Below are 14,437 nucleotides of genomic sequence, written 5' to 3'. Positions count from 1 at the left end.
AAGGAAAGCAAAGTATGCATATCGACATGGCTGAATCTCACCAGTATTTGATCAAAAGAAATAAAACACACACTTTTGTGTGAAAAAAGCCTAGCTAGCTTTTTTGACAATTTTTTTTTTTTTTTTGGTCAAGAATCTATATGGATATGTGTAGGTTGGTTTTTGGGGCTTTCTAACATACTCCATTGACTCATTTGCCTGTCTGATCCCAAAGCCATATTGTAGTAAACGCTCCCAGGGCATAGCTTTGACACCGAAACTCCTTCCTTAGTTGACATTGAAAAACAACTGTGTGCACATTTGCACTCGAGCGTGCATGTGTGTGTGCCACGCATGCTCACGGAGGTCAGAGGACCCTGGAGTTGGCTCTCTCCTTCCACCTCTCTCTTTAAGGAGTTGGAACTCTGGCCATCAGGCTTGAAGGGCAGCTGCCTTTACTAGCGGAGCCATCTCACTGGCTTCCTTCCTTATGCTCCTTTTGATTTTTAAAGCTAGCTTGTCCAGGTTCAACTAAAAATGAGGGAAATTTCAGTGAAAATACCAATGTCTGTCTGTCTGTCATCTATCTGATAGGTTTGGAGAGAACTGACATCTTTCCATTATTCAGGGACTTCCAGCCCAATGATATTCTATAGTTTTGAAAGGATGCTAGAATATGGATCCCTCCAGCTTCTGAGTGTCTGGACAACATCAGGAGATCTGGCCCCAGGCGAGTTGCTCCAGACGGGAGAAGCCTCACTCGCCCACCCTAATGGCCTGCTCGGCTGTTGCCAACCTCCACCTGAGACTCGGTGACGAAAGTATTAGGAAATGGTAGGATTTACTTTTCTGCTTCTGACCAGTTGCGTAGGACACCTCATCGCCATCGGGCAGAATGTCATTCACAGTGCCCCAAACACCTGAAAACCCTGGCTCACCAGGATGATGAGCTATGAGCTATTCTAGAAGCTGTTCTCCATTGTCAGGAGACAGAGTTGGGATTTCCTGGGTTGCTTTCAGCTCCAAGATTCAGTGATCCTAAACTTGCTGGGTTTTAAGGCACACACACACACACACACACACACACACACACACACACACACCGCCTGCTCACTCATTTTCATGTTGGTACACTGTGTGCTTAGAAGAGAGCTGATTCTTGTAACCGTGAGGTAATGTTATTCACTGAACATTTTCTCGATCTGAATGTCTGGACGGCTACATGGGTCTTCTGGAAGCTGGAGAGATGGCTCGGCTCTCAGGAGCATGCAGTGCTTCTGTGGGAGACTGGAGTTTGTTCCTAGCTCCCCCAGGGGTGCTTACAAGCGCATGTAACTCCAGCTCTAGGAGCGCCAATGCACTCTTCTGTCCTCTGGGTACTGCACAAACCCACACACAGACTTGCACACACACATCACATAGAAAGGAAGAATAAAATCTTGAGTCTTCTTAACCTTCTGAGCAGGGATCAGTGCTTATCAATATTATCCATTTTTTGCAGATGAAAAAGCTGGATCTTTAAGGAGGAGGAGTAACTCTGAAGTGATAAGATCATTTTTATTCTAGAATAGACTTGAAGACCTTCCCTTGTTAAGTTCATAGAAAATACTGGAGAAAATAATCAAAATTTTTTTTCCAAATTGATAATAGAACTTCGAGAAAAACAAAACTCTATAGATTCCACAAATGAAGAGAAAGATGAGAAGCAGTGACTCTAGGGAGCTGAGACCTGAAGCCCGATGCTGTAGAGAACTGAGGCCTCAGGGTTACACAGCGAGTGTGAGGGGGATAAGCCAAGGTCACTGGTAAGATTGATTCAGTGCTTCACTCACACTTGATACGCAGTACATGGTAGGCTTACATTCTAGGCATTTAAGACACAGTGAGAATACTATAAACCTTAGGAGCTGGAGAGATGGCTGAACAGTTAGGAGCACTGGTTGCTCTTCCAGAGGACCCAAGTTTGATTCCCAGAACCCAGATGGCAGCTTACAACCATCTCTAACTCCTGTTCCAGGGGACCCGCTGCCTTCTTCTGGACACCCTGAACATCAGGTACACATGTGGTGTGCAGACATATCGCAGGCAAAACTTAAATAAAATAAACCTAAAAGAAAATACAAACGTCTGTCCTCGAGGAAATGTATTCTGGTAGGAGAAGGAAAGAACGACACAATGTGTGTGCCGAAACATGGAGAGTTTATAGACAAAATGGAGCACGAACAAAGAGATCAATAAGGCAACAAGAAAGTGGCCATCTTGGCTCAGATTCTGGGAAGAAAAAGAAATTTCTTTGGCAAATTCCTAGTCACAGACGCAGCTTGGATGATGGGTGGAGAGTAGAGGTGCTGGGGCTCAGCCGTGGCTGTCATGCATTCTCTCCTTAATGAAAACACCAAGGTAAGCAATTAACACACAGAAGTAGGTTGTTAAGCATTTCTTTACTTTCCCAGGTGCTGCCTAACCAAAGGTGAAGCCCCCAACCTGAACTGAACAAACAAACAAACTAAAGAAGCCATTAACGATGTCGTTAGGAATCATTTTGATGCTTGCCAGGGCTGAGCCATGGCTCTTGGGAAGAGCTTTAGGCCAGCAGAATAAGGCCTTCAGTTTTCTGTTCCACTTTGAGAAGCAAATCACCTCCCACGCTCCAGGTTACAGCCTGTGCTCACAGCTCTCTATCTGTAGGACTCTACAAACCAGACCTTCCACTGCTCACCCTCAAAGGGGTGTGTGTGTGTGTGTGTGTGTGTGTGTGTGTATGTGTGTTAAAACCCAGCAAATTTAGGATCACTGAATCTTGGTGTTGGAAGTAACTCAGGGAATCCCAACCCTGTCTCCCTAACAACGGAGAACACCTTCTAGAAGAGCTCAAAGCTCATCAGCTTTGAGATGATGAGCCCCAGGAGCTCACTAGCCCCTGCTCAAATACACCTGGAGAAGGCAGAGGAGGCTGAAGAAACACAAGCTATTCCAGACAGCAGCAGACCTTATCACAGCTGTAAACTCATCTAAGAAGACAGGGGCGGAGTCCAAGGCTGGGTCCTCTGTCCTCCTGGTCAGGTGATCCTTGTCAGGGTGATTAAGGAGATGATCTAAGCTTTCTTATCTAGAAGATGAATGTGGGGTCACAAGAAGAGGGCTGAAGAGAGTAATGAACGCAAGCTCACACGGGGCACATAAGAGAGAAACCTCCCAGTAGGTCTCTACACTCAGTGGAGGAGATTGCTCAGCTCAGACTCACTTACAGGTTCCATACTAACATTTTATATTGTTAGCGTGTGGGGGCAGGCCCTGTGTTTCACCCATAGTGCTGTAAGAAAGATAATCTGCCCATATCAAACATCTGGAAATTGAAAGACAGAATCTGAACTCAGGTCTTCTCTGTAGTGGCCCAGTCTACTCTGATGCTGTGAAAGTTATACAAGAGGCCAAGAGCATACAGCCTAAAGATGGAAGGCAGTCAGCTGTAATGGGGCAGCTCTGACATCAGTTAAAACTTCTTAACCCCGGGCTTAGGTCACACCTGGGTTGAGGGCATAAGCCAGGACCCAGGGAAGACAAATGGCGGACTCTTCCTGAGTGGAAGATGAGGTCACCCAGTCGGCACAGCCTGGGGCTTGCCTCCTCTCACAACTGTGGGAAAGACTCCTGCCCTGGATTAGGAGTGTGGGCTGAATCCAGGTGAGGATGGTTTGTGTGGGTGTGGCTGATAGAGATCAGCTGGCCACAGAGGGCCTTCTGAAAATGCCTTCCACTGGCCAGCTGGCGTCTGGAGAGACCGCAGAGTGTGTGGGGAGGAGGGCAGGTTGGAGAGCAGAGGCAGCCATCCGGAGAGGGGAGGCAGCACTAAGGAAGCAAGGACTTCTGTGCTGCTGACCCCGCGAGCTGGCAAGTGAGAGCTCCCGTGGCAGGGGGAGGTAGGACTCGACAAGGGGGCTTTGTTAGCCTCTTGGTGGCTTTCTGGGTAGGAGTTGCTTTCAGGGCTGCCTGAGTGTGTAAGATGGCTGGAGGTTAGCTCAGCCAGAGCCTGGCTAGGGAGGCTCCTACTGGGATTGGGGATTGGTTGGGTGTGACCCAATCTTCTGTTCATTGGACAGAACTGGAAAGGCTTAGGCGCTGCCTCTCCAGCCGCTGTTCTCCCCCCCCCCCCCCAAAAAGCCCTCCCATTCCCACATTGTTAGGCCAGGCTGGGGCTGGGCTTGTTTTTGCTGAGGGCCCTTGAAGGTTTCTAGCTCAGGACCGTGCCACCTAGTAGGGAGCAGGACAGAGGTCACTTGAACTCAGACCACAAGTCCCTGTTAAATACATCAGCTTTTAAATCAATCTTTGTTCAAAGTCCAGTGAGTTCTAAGACTAGCGGTGTTCACAGCAGGGAGAACTCCCGGTGGCTGAGTGGATCCTTCTCCTGTAGGTACGGAATGGCTTCTGTGATTGCTACCTGGGCAGGAACCACTCTTTCCCTTTTCTTTTCTTTTCTTCTAGCAAGTGGCTGGGAGTTTGGGGGAGGGGAGAGGCCTTTGGTAGTGGCAGGAGGGGCAGCTAAGGGTGGTGAGGACTGTCTTCCAGAGGTTCTGCAGTCATTCTGCTGGAGATGGGTGGGCTCTGCTTCATGAAGGCCTTGATGAGCTGCTGGCTTCCCTCCAGGGATCAGAGATGGGGCAGGAGAGGTGCGGGGGTGTTGTATGGAAAGAGAGAGGTCACAGACCTCACAGGCCACCAGGAAGTTTCTCCGGAGACCTTACTACCCAAGCATTTCGGGGGAGATTCTTCCAAAGGCAGCCAGCCCCTAAAACATACAGCCTAACCTAACTTCCCACTGGCTAGTAGAACAAATGGCTCCTCTCCACCTCCTCAGACTTAACCAGGAGGAAAGCCGTGGATTCTTGGGCTGGTGGAGTGGGGGGCGTCTCTCGACCTCTGTCATGTGTGAAGCTGAAATGCCCGTTACTCTGAAGTTTTTCCCCAGGTGGTTCTATGTGTAGGCATGTTTGGGAAGAGCTCATTTCCCTGGGACCGGGACCTAAGGGCCCGTCAGTTCTGCAGACTCCTGGCCTGGGTTGTTTACGGGTATGAAGACTCTCAGGGCAGCTTTGGTGCAGAAAGCATCCTCCTGCCTCTGTCACACATAGAGACATGCATTCTTTCAATGTTCACACAACTCAGCGGCGTTGGATTTGTGTGCTATGGCTGAGCAAACTGTTCTCATCTTTGATTCTGTTAAGGTCTCTGCCTTGTGAGCTTGCTGCTGCTGCTGTGTTTGTAGACCACTTGGTAGGCAGCTGCTGGGCACCCCAAGGAGAGGGCACGGGTCTGGGCAACCAGTGCCCAAGTGAGGTCTCGAATCATTTATGACAAGATATGTTCCTTAGCTCAATTTTGTTATTTGTCGAAGGAAAGCCAGACATCATTTCCCAGAGCTTGTTCTGGAAGTGAAATTATAAACGGGAATGTGTCTAAGGGAACTGAAAGTACAGATCTAAGATGCTTGCTCTTCAAATGAGTGAATCCAAACGTGCCACAGAGTAGCAGTCAGGAGCAGCATCCACAAAGTTAGCAGGAGACCTTGTGTCAGTCTTTCCATGTCGTCGAGCCTCTAGTCTCTCGCCTACAACTAAAGGGAGCTGAGATGTCCACTAGAGCCCTTTCACATCAGGTGGATCTGGGCTTCTTTTGACTTGAGGATTAACGGAGATGTTTCCCTTCAAGGAGGACTTCCTAAATCAAGCTTCCCTCCATCCCATCACCACCTCTTATCCCTCCATAGCACGTGTTACCAGGAATCCTCGTTCATCTTGTCAGCTGTTAAGTTTCAAGCTTCTTGCCAAGTTCCCAGGTCTCCGTGCCTGGCTCAGAATAGGTGCCTCGATGTTCAGGTGGATGGAATTTGGTGTGGAGGGAAAGGAGCTGGGACATGGCTTGTTTTCAACAGCTACTCCTTGGGACAGGAGGCTGAGGAACTCGGATACTCCATCAGCTTGTCCGAATGTAGAAATGGACTTCTCTGCTCACATCTTGATTAAATAACTCATATTTTCACATGGAAGATGGGTGAGAGTAGGAAGATGGGAGACAGGCAATTTCCCTTCAAGCTCTCAGCCACTCCTTTCCTTGATCCTTCCGGAGAGACTGCTAAACTTTTTTTTTTTCTGGTTTTTAGAGACAGGTTTTCCCTGTGTAGCCTTGGCTGTCCTGGACTTGCTTTGTAGACCAGGCTGGCCTTAAACTCAGAGATCCACCTGCCTCTGCCTCCCGAGTGCTGGGATTACAGGTGTGCGCCACCATGCCTGGCTCACCCAGCTCTGCTTAATCTCCTTGCCTGGTAGGCCTCCTAGTAAGTTCAGTGTGCGAGGTACTCTCGGAGCCTGTTTCTTTCTCACACAAGGAGGGACTCGGGTCTCACTGTTGGGAAGGTTAAATGCTTACGAATCTTACATGCCAAGTCACGATGGTCTTTGGTTCCCTTTGTGATGTCTGTGATTGCAGAGACTGTAGGAGGCCTGGCAGTGGCAAGAGGTGAGCAGTGGGAAGGATCCTGCCTACTTCATAGCTGCTCTAGGTTTGAAACAAATACTATATTTATGGAGCTGGGTGGAGCCATGGGAACACAAAAGTAAAAAAACAAAACAAAACAGAAAAACGAACAAAAACCAGGAGTAGCTCATGGAATCCCCACTAGCCGTACAGCATACTTGCGTAGCTTGAAGATACCACAGGGAGCTCTGGCGCCCACTCTGACAGAAACAGCCAAAACGTCATCTGTAATCTTCAGGCCTGACTCCAAGGTGATTCACTGTCTAACTGACCCATTTCCTTTCTCTCATCCTGTATATACGTTGAGGTGATTCTGAGCCATTCACTGTTCCATGAAGATAATGTGCGCTCCTCTGCCTTGGATGGGTCTTCCTCCTGCCATTCTGTGTTGATCCACAGCACAGTGTTCTCCTTGGGGCTGGGGAGGGAACCCAGACCTCACATTAGAATCTACGCTCTGCATACCTGGACAGGTGAAACCAGCTTAGCCTCCATTCTGGAACCCTCCCCTGCCCCATGAAAAACCTCATTGGGTCTAATTCCGTACTCATAAATAGTGTGCGGCCTAGGAAGGACTGTGCACGTTTAATGGAAAGATAGCACAATTTAACTATCTTAGCAGCTGTGTCAGTGCTAGTAGCTGCGTTTTGTAACTCTGTCCGCTGGATTCTGGCTTCTCTAGAGGCAGGGCAGTGTCTTGCCTGATCTGGGTTGAACCTGACACCTGCCTCCTAGGTGCTAAATATGCCTTGATGAACATGAAAAGGGTGCTTAAAGATGGCGTGATACGGACAGAGTGTGTTAGTCATGCAAGGATGGGAATGTTGGCTTGGATCTGGGGAGGCCTGGAATTCATTCATGTGGAAAAAAATGTTTAGTCAGCACCTCCTTGTGAATAAGTAGTCAGCATCATCGGGGAAGGCAGAGCGCGTGGCATGAGCAAAGGGCAGGCTGGGTGGTCATGCAGAGCTCGGCGTAGTCTCCTGAGGAGCAGCGCTGGGTGCCGAGGTAAACGGAGCCCGCTCCTCTGCAAGCTCAAGTGCCAAATGCCTGAGCAGGGACCTATGCTTGTGTTTTTTTGGTTAATGATTTAGAGGCTGACCAGTAAGACAGCTTATCTAGAGGAAGGAGGACTCTGCTAATAGACTAGGCGCGTGAAGAATGGAAGTGGGTAGAACGGCAACCCAGCATTTACAAGCCCCTGGGCCTGACCCCTGGGCTCCGTTCCCAGCGCCACATAACTCAGGTGTCCTGGTACATGCCTGTGATCTCTACTCGGGAGGCACGGCAAGAGAATGTAAGGTTGAAGGGGAGTTTTCAGCCCGGGCTACATGAGATTCTGCATAAGAAAAGAAAACCTTTAAGTACCGTGTAAAACAAGGTGCTGATTTGGGGGGAAACCCCCATTATAGCTGACCTTCAAGAGGGTTTAGCTATTTTGGATACCAATGTCATCAATCAGCAGCACGAGGGGTGCCTCTGTTTTCACACCTTTTGTCTTCATCTCCCTCGAAGCTCCTGAAACTCTTAGGTAAGCAATAAAGTGTGGAGGGCATTAAGCCAGAGTATAGTACAGAATATCATTTATGGAGCCTGGGGTAGCGAGGATTCCAGGCTCCAGCAGATCAAATGACCTTTGGTATAAGAAATTCTATTCTTTATCATAAAAGTGAAATAAAAATTACTCACTGGGCCTTGTTATCACAACTCTCTAGATAATTCTCGGTGGAATGCCTCCATGAATTCCTGCATTTTGAATCTATCCCCGGCTAAGACCAAACAACTGCTGTCACGGTGGGGAGGTTGAGTTAGTAAATCTGTATTTTAGGATCTTGCATTTCCTTCTGTTTTGGTATTAGCCACTTACATACACTTGATTGGTTGAATTCACATAGATACTGCTTTTCAAAGGAGGAGCCCGAGTGGTCCAAGATCTAACCCCTGCACCAAAACTGTGAGTCGTGCTCTGGGTAAGCTATTTTTGAAGCATGAAATCAAAGTGCGTTTGTGTCTTGCTGGCCACAGATTCTGTTTCAGTATCAGCTGAGCTACAGTAGGGTCCCTTTCTTTTCTGTTCTTTCAGTTTTTGTTGTGTGTCTGAGTGGTCTGCCAGCATATATGTACATGCCTATGTGCCTGTTGCCCACGGGGTTCAGAATACATTAGTTCAATTATAGATCATGGTAAGCCACCTGTGGGTAGGTGGGTGGGTGGGGCTGAACCCGGATCCTCTGTAAGCAAGAGCAGCGAGTGCTCTTAACTGCTGAGCCATCTCTCCAGCCATACAACATGATGTCTTTAGTGCCCTTCGCAGAACCAGCCCCGCTAGGCCCTGGCAGAGACGGCTGTGCCCGTCTCAGTAGGAAGCCCTTTGCCGGGGTTGACTACACAGGGCATGCACAGCCTGTCTACGATTTTGGACTCAACCCCCACACTCTACCAACTGTATTTTTTCCTAACAGGAGCCTGGCAGCTTCTGTTCTTTCAGGTCACATAGGTGTCAATGCAGGAGGAGCAGCCTTCCTGTCAGGCACATGTGGGCAGATACTCTGGTTAGACCTCCTGGGAGCATTGCTCTTGTGGAAGTGATCAGGTTTTCTAGCAAGCATGGAGGACAGTGAAAGCGGATCAGGTCCAGACTGAATGTTTCCGTATAGAGGCTGCTTCCCCCACCCCCTTCTGCCTTCTGAGGCTCTGCCCTGGGTTATATAACCGAGGACCCTTCCCGAGGGCTCAGTGACTAGGTTAAACATTAGTCATGAGCTGTCCTGTGAGCCTTTACCTTTCATTGAAGCCGTTTCCTGGAGCAGGCATTTATGTGGGAGCCTTTGGGGAGAGGCTCTGCAATCCCTGTCGTTCTGCTCACACAATCGATCTCTGATCTCTAATTATTATCAGATAAGATTATGGTGAGTCTAGGTACTTCTGTCTATTGGTGGTAGATTACCATGCTTGCCTAAAGGTCCTGCTACATCCAAACTGTCACACAGGTACAGACTGCAACATTCAGGCTGTCGTTTCTGGGGCCACGGCTGACCACATTTTCCTGCTGTGGGTGGAGTCCTTGTTTCTCCTCCTTCCTTTTTAAAATCCCTGAACTTCCGTGATGGTCTCCAGTTTAGTGGACCCATTCCCTAAGCGCTCCCAGGTGGCCACGGTCTACACACAGGCCAGATGTCAGCGTGTAAAGTAGTGCTCTGCTCGCTCCAGCTTCTCCATCCTCACGTGTTCTTCAGGCCCCTCTTGCTGGCTTCCACTTAGGGCTCTGTTGGAGCCCGTTGACCCACAGCACATGGCTCTCTAGCTTTCAGACTCCCAGGTACTCCTGCCTCAGGGAAAGTCTCGGTGTCATCTGAGCAGCTCACTGGGACAGAGGCACCTGTTCTTCCCAGTGGCTGAGGTGGGAGCAACGGTTCTTGAGCCTGTGGGCTGTGACCCCTTTAGGCATCAAATGATCCTTTCACAAGGGTCACATCTTAAATACCCTATGTATCAGATATTTACATTATGATTCATAACAATAGCAAAATTACAGTTTAAGAAGTAGCAATGACAATAATTTGATGCTTGAGGGTCAGCACAACATGAGGAAGCATATTAAAGGGGCGCAGCGTTAGGAAGGCTGAGGATCATTGCTGTGAAAGAAGGCCATTGCTCTCAGAAGGGGCATCAGCGCTTCAGACTCTCTGGATTTCAACATTCCCCATGGAGTGTCACCATCTCCATCTTTGTCCTCACAGTTCACAAGGCGTTCCCCGGGATTCAAAGCTAGGTAGACCTAGGCCTAACTGTGGTCCTTCCTGATGTGCCCCACTCCGAGTAGGAGCTGTGGGGAAGTGGCCATAAAGCCACGCACTGTGATAAATGGCCGTGGCTACAGGGTTCCATTGCTGGAACCACGCTGTTCTAAGGAACTCACATGACCTGACTTCTCCGACCCCAAGTCTGGTATCTTTGTTGGGCAGTTCTGGCTTGCTCTTTGGTTGCCCAAATGGGTACAAATAATGAGTTTCCTGTTGAAGCTGCGTGCTGTATGAGTCTTTAAGCAATTGGAATCTGATACCAGTGGATTCCTATGTCCAAGCCAGCCAGGTCTACACAGTGAGACCCCGCCTCCAGAAAAGGTCCCTGTGGAAATGAAAATGCACCCAACCCTTTCCTTCCACTAACCGCTAACAGAAAGAAAAAAGTTGGATTGCTTTAAACATCTAACAGCAGGTAGATTCCTTGGAAGAGACAGAATGATGGAGCTGGGATTTAGGGAATGGTCATCCCCGGCTTCCTTCCCTCAATCCTTCAGGCACAGGGTGATGGCTTTTCAGTTTCCACAATCCTTTAGGGAAGAGGATTCGGCTGTTTGCCCTGGACCTCTCCTTCATTTACTTTGAGAGTACTTCCTTAGGCCCCCCTTGCTCCCCAAACCCCGACTTCCCTGCTGCTCTTCCGGCTCTTCCTCATTCTTTCTAGTTCACATTGGCCCCCCAGTACCACCCCACTCTGGGCTGATCGCCACCAGCCAGTGTTCCGTTTCTAAAAGGCAAACCTCAGCCAGGGTAAAAGCTACTTTTACTCCTTCATCTTTTTTCCTTTACGCTGGTGGTCAGGTCCAAGACCTCAGCATGCCAAGCTCACGCTGCACCCCTGGTCTGCACTCCCCCCAATCCCTTTCTTGCTCCTGGTGTCCATCGTGGTGAAAATACCTAGCATGGTAAGTCATGCTGACCGAGCTACGTTTTCCATGGAAGCTACATAACCATTTAAACCTAAATTTTCGCAGATTGCTGGTTCCCTGAGGTGGCGTAGCAGGGGTGGGTAGTGACATATTTCCAGACGAGGCTGCACAGGCTGCCGACACGGGCACTCAGGTCTGTTTGGGTTTACATGCAGTTTTTCAAAAGTGTGAAATGGATGCAAATTCTTTCAGAAAATGGGAGGATTTTATACAAATCTAGACTTGCAGATTCCTCCGAGAGCTGGGCAGGCTTCGTCAGACGGGATGTCATCCTCCCTTGTGGTAGGCGGCTGTGGGTGTCCCCAGCATCCAGCAACAGTGGCCCCTTTTCCCAGGTACCATCACTGACTCATCTATGTGACTCTTTGTTTCCACAAGGTTCCTAATTTTCTCCATCTCCTTTTCAGGAAGGACTGAAACCGACCCTGTTTCCTTCTTTATCCGATTTCCCTCCATTTCTCCCTGCTCATCATTTCCTGTGTCTCCCATCTCATCCCACATCCTGACAGTTTCCTTAGGGTTAAAATGAAAACATCTGGCTAGGCACGGTGGCATACACCTTTAATCTCAGCACTTGGGAGGCAGACGAAGGTGGATCTCTGTGAGTTCAAGGCCAGCCTGGTCTAAAAAGCGAGTTCAGGACAGCCAAGGCTACACAGAAAAACCCCATCTAGGTGTCTGCATTTTCTGCTGCTGTTCAGTATCTTCTTGCTTCTCTGGACTTCTGTTTCCTCAGCCTGGTGGCCTTTCCTGTTTTTGTTTCTCTCTGGATGGCACTGTAAACTGGGGCTTTCTGCTCATGATTCCTCTCTGCTAGGAATTCCTCAAGGCTCTATCCTCATCTCTCTTCCTGTCAACACTGTCACCAGGGGCTTCACTTGGTACAGCCATTGCCCTGGACCAAGACTCCAGTCCACCATCACTGGAGCTGCCGGAGAATGTTTACTGTGGCCCCTGGTTCAAGCCCATCACACACCGACTTTGTCACCCCACTCCTCAGTTGTACCGTTGTGCTTCTCTGAAACAAGGTTTCACTTGTCGTCCAGGCTGGCCTCATACCCATGCTCTTCCTGATAAGCCTCCCAAATGTGGGGATTACAAGTGTGTGTCACCACGCCTATGGAAAGCTATGCCATACTGGCATCCTTTGAGTCCTCCTTCGTGAGACAGCAGGTGATAAGGCTGCCATCATGGAATTCTACGGGCAGGTGTAATTCTACAGACTGCCATTTTCTCGAAGGTCGAGAGGCCAGAGTACAAGATAGAGACATCTTTAGGACTGGGCCCTCTTGGGCATTTTCCCTCGGCTTTCATGATGGTGACTTCTTGTGACCTCCCAGTGTGTGTGTGTGTGTGTGTGTGTGTGTGTGTGTGTGTGTGTGTTTCGTTCTGTGTTTCTTTCTGTGTGAGGACATCCCTGGCGTCTTACTGCCTTTCATAAGGGACCTCAGCCTTCCTGGATTTGGTCTCATCCTCATGATCTAATTTTACTTTAGTTGCCGCCTTAAAGTTCCTATCTTTAACTGTGGTCACATTGGGGATATGGTCAATGTTGGGGTTCAGAGGCAGGGCTGCCATTCAGTCCATACCAGAAAGGGAGTCCTCAGCTGGCAGGTGGAAACAGGCACCAGAGTTGATGAGTAGAATAAACCGGGTAGAGTAGGACATTCCTGGGGAGTTCTCAAAACTGGCCCTTGTGGCGAAGCAGACAGGCTAAGCGGGTGTCTGGAGAGTACGTGTGTGGGAGCGAGCAGGGCCTAGGGGAGGGAGCCGTGTGTGACACCGACAGATCCACTGCTACCCTGCTGCCTTCCTGCGGCAACCCCGTTCCCGCAAGCCGGCCTGGCAGTGTGCTCATGGCAACTCCTGTGTTTTTGCACCTGCTCTGCCTGGTGCCGTCTCTGCGCAGAGAAATCTGAAGGGCCAGGGCTGAAGGGATGCAGTCACGGCTTAGTGCCCTGTCCAGGTCCTCTGCCTGCCCTCTCCCTCTTCATCCTGCTGTCTGTTTCTAGGCCAAGGCCCTCGTCACCTGCCAGATCACTGCAATAGCCTTTTCTCTGGCCTCCCTCCAGGACGTCCGTTCTAGGCCAGCCCACCCACCATTCCCAACCCAACTCTGATGGTACTGTTCCTCTATTTAAATGTGTCGAAAGGTCCCCATGCACCATCTCGCTGCAGCCAGATACCCTGGGCTGGAAATAAAACTCTTCCATGCCTGCCACCTGCAGTCTTCCCTTTGGTTTGATTTTTAGCTCTTTTGAAGTGTGCACAAGGACTCCCCCCACCCCCCGGTACCCTGATAGCCATACTCTCCCCTGTCTAAATCAGCCACGCTCTACCTCTGGTGCTGCTGAAATCCTGCCCATCCCTCGCTAAAGTCAAACCCCCATCAGTTTATAAAGTAGACCTCAATTTGTTCCATGGTGCAGCTCTTTTGCATTTATACTGTTTGTACTGGCAATTTTTTCTCTCCTTTTTAAGTTAATTTGTTTATGGTTGTTTGGCCTACATGTATGTCTGTATCACATGCATGCCTGGTGCAGACGGACACAGGAGAGGACACCAGGTTCCCTGAGATTGGAGTTACAGGCAATTGTGAACCATCATGCAGATGCTGGGACTTGAACCCCAGATCCTGTGACAGCACAGCCAGGGAGGGCTCCTAATTGCTGAGCCATCTCTCCAGCCCATGGGAATTATCAACACTTTTCCTTAAGTCTTGAGTCTGAAGGGATGGAGAACTGGGCGCTTTATATGAATTAGTCTGAAGTAGACATAGTTGGTGCAAACACATGAATTGGGTGTGGGGTAAAAAGTCCTAGAGAAAAATCGAAAAATTTACGTTTGTGATTCTTTGTTTTTCAAGATAGGGGTTTTTTTATGCAGCCTTGGCTGGCCTGGACTCACTTTGTAGACCAGGCTGGCCTTGAACTCAGATCTGCCTGCCTCTGCCTCCCTGAGTGTTGGGACTACAGGCTTGTGCCACAGGCCCGACCTGTGGTTTGGGATCCTAAAAGTGATCAGTTCTCCTCAGGGTTTCTTAGACTTGAGTGCAGCTGGGTGAGGGAGGGGGCGTGGCATTAGCTTTTCTTTCTTTCTTTTTTTCCCTTTCTTTCTCTCTTCCTCTCTCCTTTCTCCTTCTCTCTTCTCTTCTCTCTTCTCTCTTCTCTTCTCTTCTCTCTTCTCTTCTCT

The 14,437-nt window shown here is 49.2% G+C and overlaps 1 protein-coding gene across 2 annotated transcripts in view; it reads left to right on the top strand.

Moving 5' to 3' along the window:
* Positions 1 to 4,322: 4,322 nt before the first annotated feature.
* The window catches only part of Pdzk1 (PDZ domain containing 1), a 29,598-nt gene continuing 19,483 nt past the window's right edge, over positions 4,323 to 14,437 (top strand). The window contains exon 1 of one of the 2 annotated variants that reach the window (XM_055603838.1): positions 4,323 to 4,393. The gene's annotated coding sequence lies outside the window, so the exon portion shown is untranslated. Of the gene's footprint in view, positions 4,394 to 8,464; positions 8,484 to 14,437 lie in introns of those variants that run through there. The other variant, XM_055603837.1, reaches the window with a different exon arrangement.

The sequence above is a fragment of the Psammomys obesus genome, unplaced genomic scaffold, assembly GCF_907164565.1.
Source record: "Psammomys obesus unplaced genomic scaffold, mPsaObe1.curated_primary_1811, whole genome shotgun sequence".
Classification (NCBI taxonomy): Eukaryota; Metazoa; Chordata; class Mammalia; order Rodentia; family Muridae; genus Psammomys; species Psammomys obesus.
This window is presented reverse-complemented; position numbering and strand designations above follow the sequence as displayed.